Raw genomic sequence first — 11830 nt, 5'->3', positions numbered from 1 at the left:
ATAATAATAATATAGGTAATAGATAATTAAAATTCATTAATATATAGGTAATAGAAATAAATAGATTATATATTCTTGAATTAATATTAATAATTAATTAATTCTATTAATTAATGAAGGGCTTAAAAGTCAATTCACAATTCTAAAAGATTGGCTCTTTTATATAGGTAATAGATATATATAATAATAATATAGGTAATAGATAATTAAAATTCATTAATATATAGGTAATAGAAATAAATAGATTATATATTCTTGAATTAATATTAATAATTAATTAATTCTATTAATTAATGAAGGGCTTAAAAGTCAATTCACAATTCTAAAAGATTGGCTCTTTTATATAGGTAATAGATTAATTACTTAGATAAGTAAAATATGTAAACTAGTTTAATTTTCTACTAATTACCTATATATAGCAAATTAAATGTCAAATTCAACTGTGTAATGAAAATCCCATTTGTTTTGTTTTTTTTTTTTTTTTTACAAAGAGACGAGAATTATCTAACTACATATTTCATGCGATCGATGAAAGTCCAAAAAAAAATCTTTAGAAGACCTCACTCTTACTATTAAGACAAGAATACTTGATTCGAACATCCCAAGTTCAATTTTGCTTAAAAAGGACATAATTATTATACGATCGTCTTCTAATTGCAACTTTCTTGAAATTTTTCTTGGATTTCTCGCAAATGGACATATCTGGAACTTAGGGATGCTGATGTAAAGCATCTCCTATATAATTACCAACGATAAGGATATTTAAGCTTGTCTACTCTATGAGATTAAGATACACTAGTTGATTATTACATACAACAACATGTGTGTATATAATCATTAATTGACGCATATAGTTTAAATTTTAATATAGTTAATTTTATTAAAGTAATTATGTTAAATAATTTTCTACTCAAATTTAATGTTCGATTTTTTTGTTTGTTTGTGCATGTGAATGTTGGACCGTATGTTGCATGACTTTTCGATTTCGATTTCGTAATCCATGCAAAGTCAACAGCCGTGCAAGTTATGCAAATTTCACACGCAAAAACAAATTAGGCATTCATAATTAAAGCAATTCTTCTTTGTCGTTTTCTTTTTTTTTTGGTAGATAATAATTCAGAAGTTTGATGTTTCGGATAGCAATTAGAATTTCAGATACAGAAATATTTCATCAAATTCTGATGATCTTCAACTTCAAGGGATGATAGAATGACCAAATTTAAAGGTTTTTTTTCCCTTTCTAAGATTTCATTCAGAAGATCAGGAACCCCCTTCATTATACCAACCGTACCCTTGATAGCATCCCCTAGCTCTATGCCATTTTCCCGGGACTCAGTGTCCAAGACCAACTGAGAAACTCTATTTTTAACAATATTTACTTTAAAATTGTCAACATGTTTAATCCTCTTGTGATTCGGCGACAAATCAAGATTATGATCGCGCAGCCTCTTATCTTTGGGTTGAAAACAAGGAGGATGATCAGTCATGACGGGCTTTTTTTCTTCACCTGATGTTAGTGTCTTCCACCTGAAAATATATGTTGGTTATAACATCGGACTTATACAGGCGAGCAGGTATGTAGAGGTTCTCATCTTCGATGGGCCTCGTACGTGTAATACTTCCAAGCAGCCCGAGGGGAAGAATTTACCCGTGGCACAAGGCAGTGCACGTCTTGATCCATGCCATAGCCACTCGATGAGGCAGATGCTGCTCTATGTAGTCAGCGTCCGGCCCTACAAGTTCACTCGCCCTCCAGCATCGAGCCAACGACATCACATCATGGCTTATATTGGTTCGAACCCATTCGGCTATATCCTTGCGAGCGTAGTTTAATGCCGTGTTATTATCGTCTCTTGAATAGGGACGCCACATAAAAAGGTCAGCAGCGGAATCTATACAAGTTTATATGTTTTGGACATCAAATTGTAATGAATCCCACTTAGCCATTTTTGGGTCATTAGATAGCGTCGGACTAGGCCTCGGGCGTAATGTTGGGAACTTGGGAACCTTTCCCAGATCCAAACCTGGATAAGTTGAAGTGGAGCAGAGAGTTTAACCTTTAAAAGGACATCTAACACACCATTAAAGCTTGGTTTTCGCGATGCATCGAGGGCCTCTTTTAGCGACCTTAAATCTTTATACATGCTAGCAAGAACTGCAGGTGCTAGTGCAATCCTTGTTCCTCTAGAAAGATGGATGCCAGGGATAACCGTTTCTCCAATAGACCAATACTGTCTTTTAATTTGCAAATTTGGGAAACACAAACCTCGAAAGCCAGTGAGCCAGAAAGGCCTGGTGCTCGATTTCGCTCCCGCTGTTCATGAATTTAACAACCCATGCGTTTTGGGATGCTCTCTTTAAGGTTGTTTTGGTGATGTTCTTCCGCTCATCCAGCAAAATCTTCTGAATTCTTCTCATTTCATCGTCTTCCCCGATAGATGTCAAATTTGAAAGACCTAAAACGGAGAAACCTCCGAGCACCATCACATCCCCCAAGGGAACATGAATGTGTTCGTCTCAGGTCACCATTTCTCAGCAAACCTCATGAAAATCAAATTTTCGTTTCTATGGATTTTGTATTTTGAGCTCATGATCGCTTCGTAAATCCCAGATTGTTTCCACGTTAAGTGGTGCAAAGCATGCATTTGCTCAATCCATGTTTGCAGTTTCTCTGCGGGTGATTCTATCCGAGAATCTTCACTTCCAGGCGGTGGTTTTGAATTGGTTTTTCATGATCCGAGTCCAGAGTCGGTGGAATGACAGGAATAAAGCCGGGGTCATCAATGGTGGCCGCTGATGGCCGGAGAAAATGGGCGGTTCTATGAAAAGAATGGCCGCCCTTCGGTGGAACCATCAACTCGTTTTTCTCTTCCACGATCAGGTTCGCTTGTAAGGAAGAGCTCGATGATGCATACGCCATTGTTGAATACAAAAATTTCTTCAGGAAAAGGAGAAGGATTTGAATGTAAACTCTGTGCTTCTGTGAAAGTTTTGCAGTGAAAAGAATGATTTTGAGACGAGGGTATTTATAGAGGATTTGTGAAATCTCTGCGAAGATTTCAAGTTTTGCACATTTATTAAAAAAGCACAACAAATTCTCCAAATCCTTGTAGGATTTTGGTAGCCAAATGCTTTATTGTTGAGACACCAGCAGTTTAAAACGAGATTTCAGTCATAATATCTTTCTCTACTAAAAAAATCTTATAATATAAAACACAGAAGGTCTTTTTTAAAATATATTAATTAATTATAAAAATATAAAAAAATTATAATATAAAAAATAGTTAAAATATATACATAAATATGTTCAACATTTTCATTATTATTTTTTCAAATATGTTTATTAATGTGGAGAAATTTTTTTATTTGTATTTGTATATATCTCAACAAAATATGCATAATTGTGTTCAACGATTTTTTTTTAAAAAATATTAATATTTAAAATTTTATTTTTAAAAAAAATAAATCGAACCGTCTAGGAAGTTTGTTATTCGTCTAGACCGGTGCTTTTTCTAGTACCGCCTGGAGCCACCGATTTTTTCTTAAAATCGAGGCGGTGAATGACCGCCTACCGCCTAGGCGCTACATTTTACAGCAATGTTCGTAAGACAGATCAACTTGATCTATATTTGTAATGAAAATTAATAATTTTGATATAAAAATAATATTTTTTCATAAATCAGGTTTGTCTCACAAAATTGGTTTGTAATATCATATCAATAGAGTTTTTGAGTAAAAAATAAATTTTTTTAATCATTATACATTAATATCAAGAAAAATATAAAAATCTAGGAAGAAAATCTGTGGTGGAAAGTCTGAAAATTTATAATTCGATTCTTGAAGATCAAAGTCGGTTGATTGGTATGAATATTGTAATGAGACACTACAAAAATAAGCTACGTCAATTCCGTCGCGAAATTAGCGACGAAATATCAAAATCATCACGTTTATAAAATAGCGACAGTTTGGTAAGGTAAAAAATCCTGTCGCTATTTGCTACAAAATTATTTAACCTACGTTCCATCGCAATTTTGAATTTTGAAAATCAGATTATCTTACAGCGGTCGCTTCATAGCATTAGGATCACACAGCGGGAGGATCACACAACGATCGCTTTGTCACCAGAGCATCACACGAGTGTATATTCTTACACGGGCGCGGTTACTCACAACAGTATATCGGATCATCACATGACTTGGGTCAAGATGATGGCAATGACGATGATGATGGAGACGAGGATGGTGATGACGATGACAACGACGGTTACACCGATGACGAGACCGAGGCACCGTAGGATTTTTTTTATTTTTTGTTGATGATACTTATCGTACATTTTAGTTTAGATATTAGTCGAACATTATTTTTTTTAAATATCGATCGGGATTTAGTTGGATATATATTAGTTTAATGTTCTTTTTGGGAACAATTTTAATTTAATTTGTTATGTTTGATAAATATTCAAAAACAATAAAACAATTTTTTTTAAAACATATCGATCATATAATTATAAATATGAAAAAATATTCATTATCAAAATTTTAATTATAATAATTTCAAAATTATTATTTAAAATAAATAAATTAGACAGTGTTTTTAAAAAATGTTGCTATTGATCAGCACGACCGATATAGTGACGGCGGTCAAATCTAGCAACGGATTTGACCGTCTCAAATCTGTTTATTTTACGTAATAAATCGGTACATTGGAGATGTGAAATCTTCAATGGCTAATTGGTAATTGTGATTATTTAACGTTTAAATACAAAATATCATGTTGTTAGATATTTTAATTAAAAAATTATAAATAAAATAATTATTTAAGTAATTATATATAAAAATACTAAAATCTAATTTTCCATAAATGAGTTAGGTTAAAAATCTAATACTTTTCTGATTAAAAAATAATTATTTCTCTAAAAATGAATATGCATTTGATTTTGATGTAACAATAAATATAAAAATATAATTATGAATTAGAACTAGAGAAGCCTTATGCTTTGTTTTGACAAAACACTTTCTATTATTTCTTGAAAAGTAAATGTTCTTAGTGTGATCATTTATCTAAATGGGGAAAAAAGTAAATGTTCTTACTTTGGACAATATTATGTTTTTTAAATTTTATTAAACTTATAATTATGAAAAAGTGAGAAAATCTAAATTTTTTAGTGTTTGAAAATAAAAGTGAAAATTTGAATTTTTTAGTGTCATATGTGTTGCGTTTCAGAATGTAAAAAATCTTGATTTCGATGATAACAAAATTTGTTATCATGTTTCTAACTTATTTACTCAAGTGTGTACTTGTTTGTTTAAGTTATAAGATTTGGATGCTGAAATCCGAAATCAACAAAGCTGAATATCTGGCGATCAGAAGTTTTTTAATGATATATGATAGCTCGATGCTTCAAATGACCAGCCGTCAAAAGCCAAGTCAAAATACTACAAATCATATTCAGATGTCGAAATCCAAATCAGAGTATAGGAGTATGAAAATTTGTATTGAAATTACTGGTTCTACACTCAAATTCAGCATAGCAGAATCTCTGGTACAACTGAGTATTTCGGGCATGAAGCTCTTGTACGAGCACTAGATTGAATAATTCTTGATTCCGTAGAAATATAAGAAAAAGATATACATCTTTTATGTTCATCACTTTGCCAAAAATAAACCGAATCGAGAGGCATAAGCATGAAACATGGCTACTGAAATCACGAGTGCTGAAATTGTGAGTGCTGAAAAGCAGTAGACATCGAAATACAGCAGAGCCCATTAGCCCAAACCTGTAGAGATGACTACTGAAAACCAGTAGCTGCTGAAACCAGTAAACAACCAGTAGCTGCTGCATCTAGTAAAGTCCAAAATCAGCAGAAGATGACGAGAGTGTATAGAAGCGTGAATATGATTGTTTCAATGTCAGAAACAATACATAAACTTTATTAAGAGTCATATTCTTGTATCCAATGTTTATATCATTCTTGGAAGCCATAAATACAACAAGTTGAAGATAAAATACAAAATTTGGAAGGAGATTCAAAGCATGAGTAACTTATATTAATAAATTTGCTAGAATGGAGCAAGCTCAAGTGTGATGATATATTTGAGATATTTATACATTGTAAAATATTAAATTTTCACACATAAACGTTGAGAGTTGATTTTCAAGTTTTAAATGAGTGTGTCTTCACTCAAAGATATTAAAAATTATGTTTATAGTCATGTATAATAGAAGTTAAATATTGTGCAAATTGTGAGATTGTGGCTTACAATCGAGTGTGCTAAAAGAAAAGATGGAGTATGAGTTGTTATTCTCCGAACATCAATTAACAAACTTGTGCATCTTTACTTTATTGCATTTACTTATTGCTACTATTTTTAAGATGCATTGTTGAATGCTTTTATGTATTCTTAAAATACCATCATATTGCACATTAAGTGTTTGATAAAATGATTCAACCAAAAAGTTTTTATACATTCAACTTGCTTATCTTTAAAGTTTATTTATTTTTTAGAAATATTGTAAAAACAAAATTCATATAATTTTTCATACAAAAGTTTACTTAAATGAATTAAATTATTTTAATTTTGATTATTCATTAATGTTTAAAATTATTTTTACACATTTTTTTAAAATATTAATTAATTAAATAAACATATTTAATTGAAATTAATAGTTGAAGTTTAATTGTAATAAATTTAGTACGGATTTATCGTCTTTCAAAAATTAAATCAAAAATTAAAAAAATTATATTGATAAATAAAATTATGTTAACTAGATTTATTCACTACTACTTCTAATAAATTTAAAAAATCACACACAATAATAAGTACAAAATCCACATGGTTTTATGAAAAAAATTATAAATGTCAATAAAACTTCTACCAAATAAATCTACAAAATTATGTGAAAATCTTTAGAGGTCATTGAGATTTTACAAAAGTCCATAGAAATTTATCAACTACACAAAATTCTGTTATTTTAAAATGTAAGTAAATCTCTATAACTAATACACTCATATAATTATAATTAAATAATTTAAAATTTTAATTAACTCGAGTAGAAGCATAAGTAATTAAAAGCTTTGAGATTTTATTTTAATTGAGAAAAATTAAAATCAAAATTTTGATGTTAAGAATACAAAAAACCAATTTTCTAAAAAATATGTAACACCCCAAAATTTTGAGGTTTTTCTTTTTTAGTGGGTTTATGGGTCATAATTTGCTTTATGGGTGTATAGCACATATATTCATGTCATTTTAGAACCATCCCACTTTATTTTATTAGCCCATTAATTCAATATCTATTTTAAAATTCTAATAAGTGCATCCCACTTTGTAACGTTTCGGATTTGATGATTAACTCCACTGTACCAATATGAGCTTTTCCAGCATATTTATGTCATTACTCAGATGCATCCAGAATCGTCTCAAGAAAATTGGAGGTCTCTTAGTTTAGGTTTTAGGGAAGAATCCATATTTTTTTATTAAATATAAAAAAATTAGATACGAGTTGATAATTAATTTTACATAATTATTATCAATATCAAATATGCTACGTAAATTTATCAAACTATAAAATTACATACACAAACTAAAAAAGAACTCAATGAAATAACTTCTTATGTTTAATCTCACGAGTCATATGTGAATCTATGTATTATAAAAACAAAATAAAAATCATCAAAATAAGGAAGAGTAAATAATTGATTTTTGTCACAAAACAAATCTATCAAAGCAAATGCAAATTATAATTTACATACTAACACATACAATGAAAAATTTTGATGGAATTGAGTAAAAATCAGTTCAAGAGACAAAAAAAAAAATCAAACTACAAGATTATAAAATCTCGTATACTAAAAACTAAATCAATTAAAATAAAACACTGTGGGGACCCGGACGCTAATCATCTTCTTAATCGTCATTGGGATAATTGGATCAATGTAATTAATATGGGTCTACAAATTTTTTTTTTTTTTTTTTATATATAGTGCGGAACGTAATGGAATCAATCTAATTATACATATCAGTATAATAGTACAAGTCTTGTACAACAAACATCAAACTCAAACTAAGGTGTAACAACTAAATGTCAAGTGTTCCAAACCCTATATACATCAAAGTCCGAAGTCTCCACTCTAATCACGATCTCTCTCATCTTCTTCCTGACCCCGATCCTGTCCCACCTGTTGCCATGCACACATAAAAACACGACAACAGCCGGATAATTCCGGTGAGAAATACATCCCAGTATAAATCAACAAAACATGCAATCATTAATCGATATAAAAGCATGAAACAAATATCAATCACATGTATTAAATCTGAAAACATAAATCGATATAAAACTGTAAATAACTCGTGACTCTACAGCTCAGACGAGACTCATTCCTAGTCTAGGGATCCCGGTTTCCAGACGTTGGCATACTATATCGAATCTCAGTAATAGAAGTAAATCCACTCCTAATCAAACATCGATATAAACCAAACATCAAGTGTCTTGACCTATCCGTCAAAGACTTTGGCACCTCCGCCAATAACTCCTCTGTGACAATGTGCAATGGGCCAGTGACTACTCTATCACCGTCTGGCACCTCTGTCACAAGACCAATCGTCTAATCACGCTTTCTATAACTCAATAGAACAAGCATATCAATTCAAATCAATGCATATAATAATAATAAGTATGTGGTTTAGGGAAACTCAAGTTATATCTAACTCGAGTCATTCTCCCAGGTTCGACATTGACTTATACCTTTCTTTCGTAGTCTCGGTCTGAAGCAATATAAGTGTTGAACTCAAGACTGTCTCTGTAAATCTGAAATGACATATCGAGAATAGCAATATCAACATTCCATTCACAATTCAATACCGAATCTGATCAATCTGAATTTAATTCAAATCAACGGCATAACGGCACAATCCCGATATCCCCGTCAATACAATAACAACATATATCAATTACAAACCATAACCCATATCCGTTACAATCTGTAATCAATCCATAATCCAAATCTGTTCAATTTCAATCGATAAAATTAGAAAATCATAACAATTCCAAAATCAACTTGTTCTTCGATCTGATTACGGTTCTATAATCTCTATATACTCAAGAACACATATCAACAATTAAATCACAAATCCTCCAACATCTAAATTTCGAAACATGCTGGAAATGGATGAAAATTACCTCCCCTTGAAGCTCTTAAGGTAAGGATCAAGAATCTATACTTGGATTAATAAGTTGATGGTTGGATGTTGCAAAATGAAGCTTTGAAGATAAAAAAAAACATTAAGGAAGCTAGCCATGGATACTCTCGGTTTTCCCCATGCCAATTCTGAATTTTAAGTAAACAATGACACGTTCAAGGGATGGCCAAGACAAGTGTCCCATTTCAATTTCCATATTTGCACTTTAGTCCCTCAACTTTTCACTATTTGCAAAACGGCCCCCGCTCAATCTTTTAATTCAATTTCAATCCTACTTAATTACAACAAAGCCGTGGAATCTAATTCACCATTCCAAAATTCGTAAACTAAATAATCTCGGATTAAGGTGATATAATCTCGGGCCTTACAATTCTCCCCCTCTGAGACATGATTTCGTCCTCGAAATCTCAAGCAATCATGTCCCAAGTAATCAAATCAGAAATACCAGAAACTAAAATAGTAAACTCACATCAGTGAAATAACTCTGGGAATTCCTGTCTCATATCTGATTCAGTCTCCCAAGTAGCTTCTTCAATGCCATGGCGAGTCCACTGGACTTTCACAAGTGGGATGATCTTCGTTCTGAGTTGCTTTTCTTTACGATCAATAATCTGAACCGGTTTCTCAATGTAACTCAGAGATTCATCAAGCTCGGCCTCATTTGGCTGAATAATGTGAGAATCATCAGGGAGATACTTCCGCAGCATAGATACATGAAAGACATCATGTATTCCAGATAAAGAAGGCGGTAATGCAAGTCGATAGGCACGATCTCCTATCTTCTCGAGAATCTCATACGGCCCGATATATCGTGGAGACAGCTTCCCTTTCTTGCCAAATCTAACAACTCCTCTGAAAGGTGAAATCTTCAGGAATACTCGGTCTCCTGCCTCAAATACCAACGGTCTCCGTCGAGCATTGGCATATTTGGCCTGTCTGTCTTGAGCAGTCTTCATTCTCTTCTGAATCAGCTTTACCTTTTCTGTCATCTCTCTGATCATATCAGGTCCAATCTCAGGAACTTCAGAGATATCATCCCAATACAGAGGGGATCTGCACTTCTTACCGTACAACGCTTCAAATGGTGCCATCTCAATACTCGTCTGATAGCTGTTGTTGTACGAGAATTCACAAAGTGGCAATGCATCTTGCCAACTAGTGCTAAAATCAAGCACTACGGCTCTCAGCATATCTTCCAATGTCTGGATAGTCCGCTCTGACTGTCCGTCAGTCTGTGGATGATATGCAGTACTCAAATGCAACTTCGTACCTAGAGCCTGCTGTAAACTCTGCCAGAAGTGCGAAGTAAACCGAGGATCACGGTCTGATACAATCGACTTTGGCACTCCGTGCAATCTGACCACCTCTCTAACATAGATCTCAGCCATCTGGTCATACCTGTATGTCATCTGATACGGAATAAAACATGCTGATTTGGTCAATCGGTCAATCACGACCCAAATCGCATCACAACCTCGGGAGGATCGCGGTAACTGCGTCACAAAATCCATGGAAATGTGATCCCATTTCCATTCAGGAATAGACAAGCTGTGCAGTAGTCCTCCTGGTTTCTTTCTTTCTGCTTTTACCTGTTGGCAATTCAGACACTTTGACACAAACTCTTTGACATCAGATTTCATCTGTTTCCACCAAAACTGTGTCTTCAAATCATTGTACATCTTTCTGCCACCAGGATGAATGCTAAAACGACTGCGGTGCGCTTCTGTCAATATCTGTTGTCTCAATTCTGAAACATTCGGCACAACAATACGATTATTCACGTACAGTACATCATCACGTACCTGATACTCTGACTGATGACCTGCTCTGACCATCTCAATCGATTCCTGTACTTTCTGATCAACTTTCTGAGCCGCTTTAATTTTCAAAATCAGCTCTGGTTCAGCTCGAATAGCATATAATCTCAAAGGCTGACAATCTGTTTCAAATACTAATCCAGACAAACAGCAATCTTCTATCAAACTTGAAACACCTATAGTCGATAAGGACAAAGAACATACCTTTCGACTTAGGGCATCGGCTGCTGCATTCGATTTTCCTGGGTAGTATTTGATTTCACAATCAAAATCTTTAAGCAAATCAAGCCATCTTCGCTGTCTCATATTCAACTCAGACTGTGAAAACAAATATTTCAGACTTTTATGATCAGAATAAATTTCGAATTTCTCACCGTAGAGGTAGTGTCGCCATATCTTCAAAGCAAATACAATGGCTGCCAATTCAAGGTCATGAATTGGGTAGCGAGATTCATGCGGTTTCAGCTGTCTCGAGGCATAAGCAATCACATGCCCTTGCTGCATCAACACACAACCCAGACCTCTGTGAGAAGCATCACAATACACGACAAAATCACCAGTACCTGAGGGGATAGTTAGGATCGGGGCACTGGTCAATCGTTTCTTCAATTCCAGAAAACTGGACTCACAGTCTTCTGACCAAATGAACGGAGCATTTTTCTGTGTTAACTGAGTAATAGGTTTAGCAATACTCGAGAAATCCTTAATAAATCGACGGTAATATCCTGCCAAACCCATAAAACTGCGTATCTCTGGCACAGATGTCGGTCTAGGCCAACTGATCACGGCCTCAACCTTGCTAGGATCCA

The 11830-nt window shown here is 33.3% G+C and overlaps 1 pseudogene; it reads right to left on the bottom strand.

Moving 5' to 3' along the window:
• Positions 1-1151: 1151 nt before the first annotated feature.
• On the bottom strand, positions 1152-2920 carry LOC140980797 (uncharacterized; annotated as a pseudogene).
• Between the last annotated feature and the right edge of the window lie 8910 nt (positions 2921-11830).

Source organism: Primulina huaijiensis, chromosome 7 (genome assembly GCF_012295235.1).
Source record: "Primulina huaijiensis isolate GDHJ02 chromosome 7, ASM1229523v2, whole genome shotgun sequence".
Lineage (NCBI taxonomy): Eukaryota > Viridiplantae > Streptophyta > Magnoliopsida > Lamiales > Gesneriaceae > Primulina > Primulina huaijiensis.
Note: the sequence above shows the minus strand (reverse complement) of the source record. Positions and strands in the feature narration are given on the sequence as shown.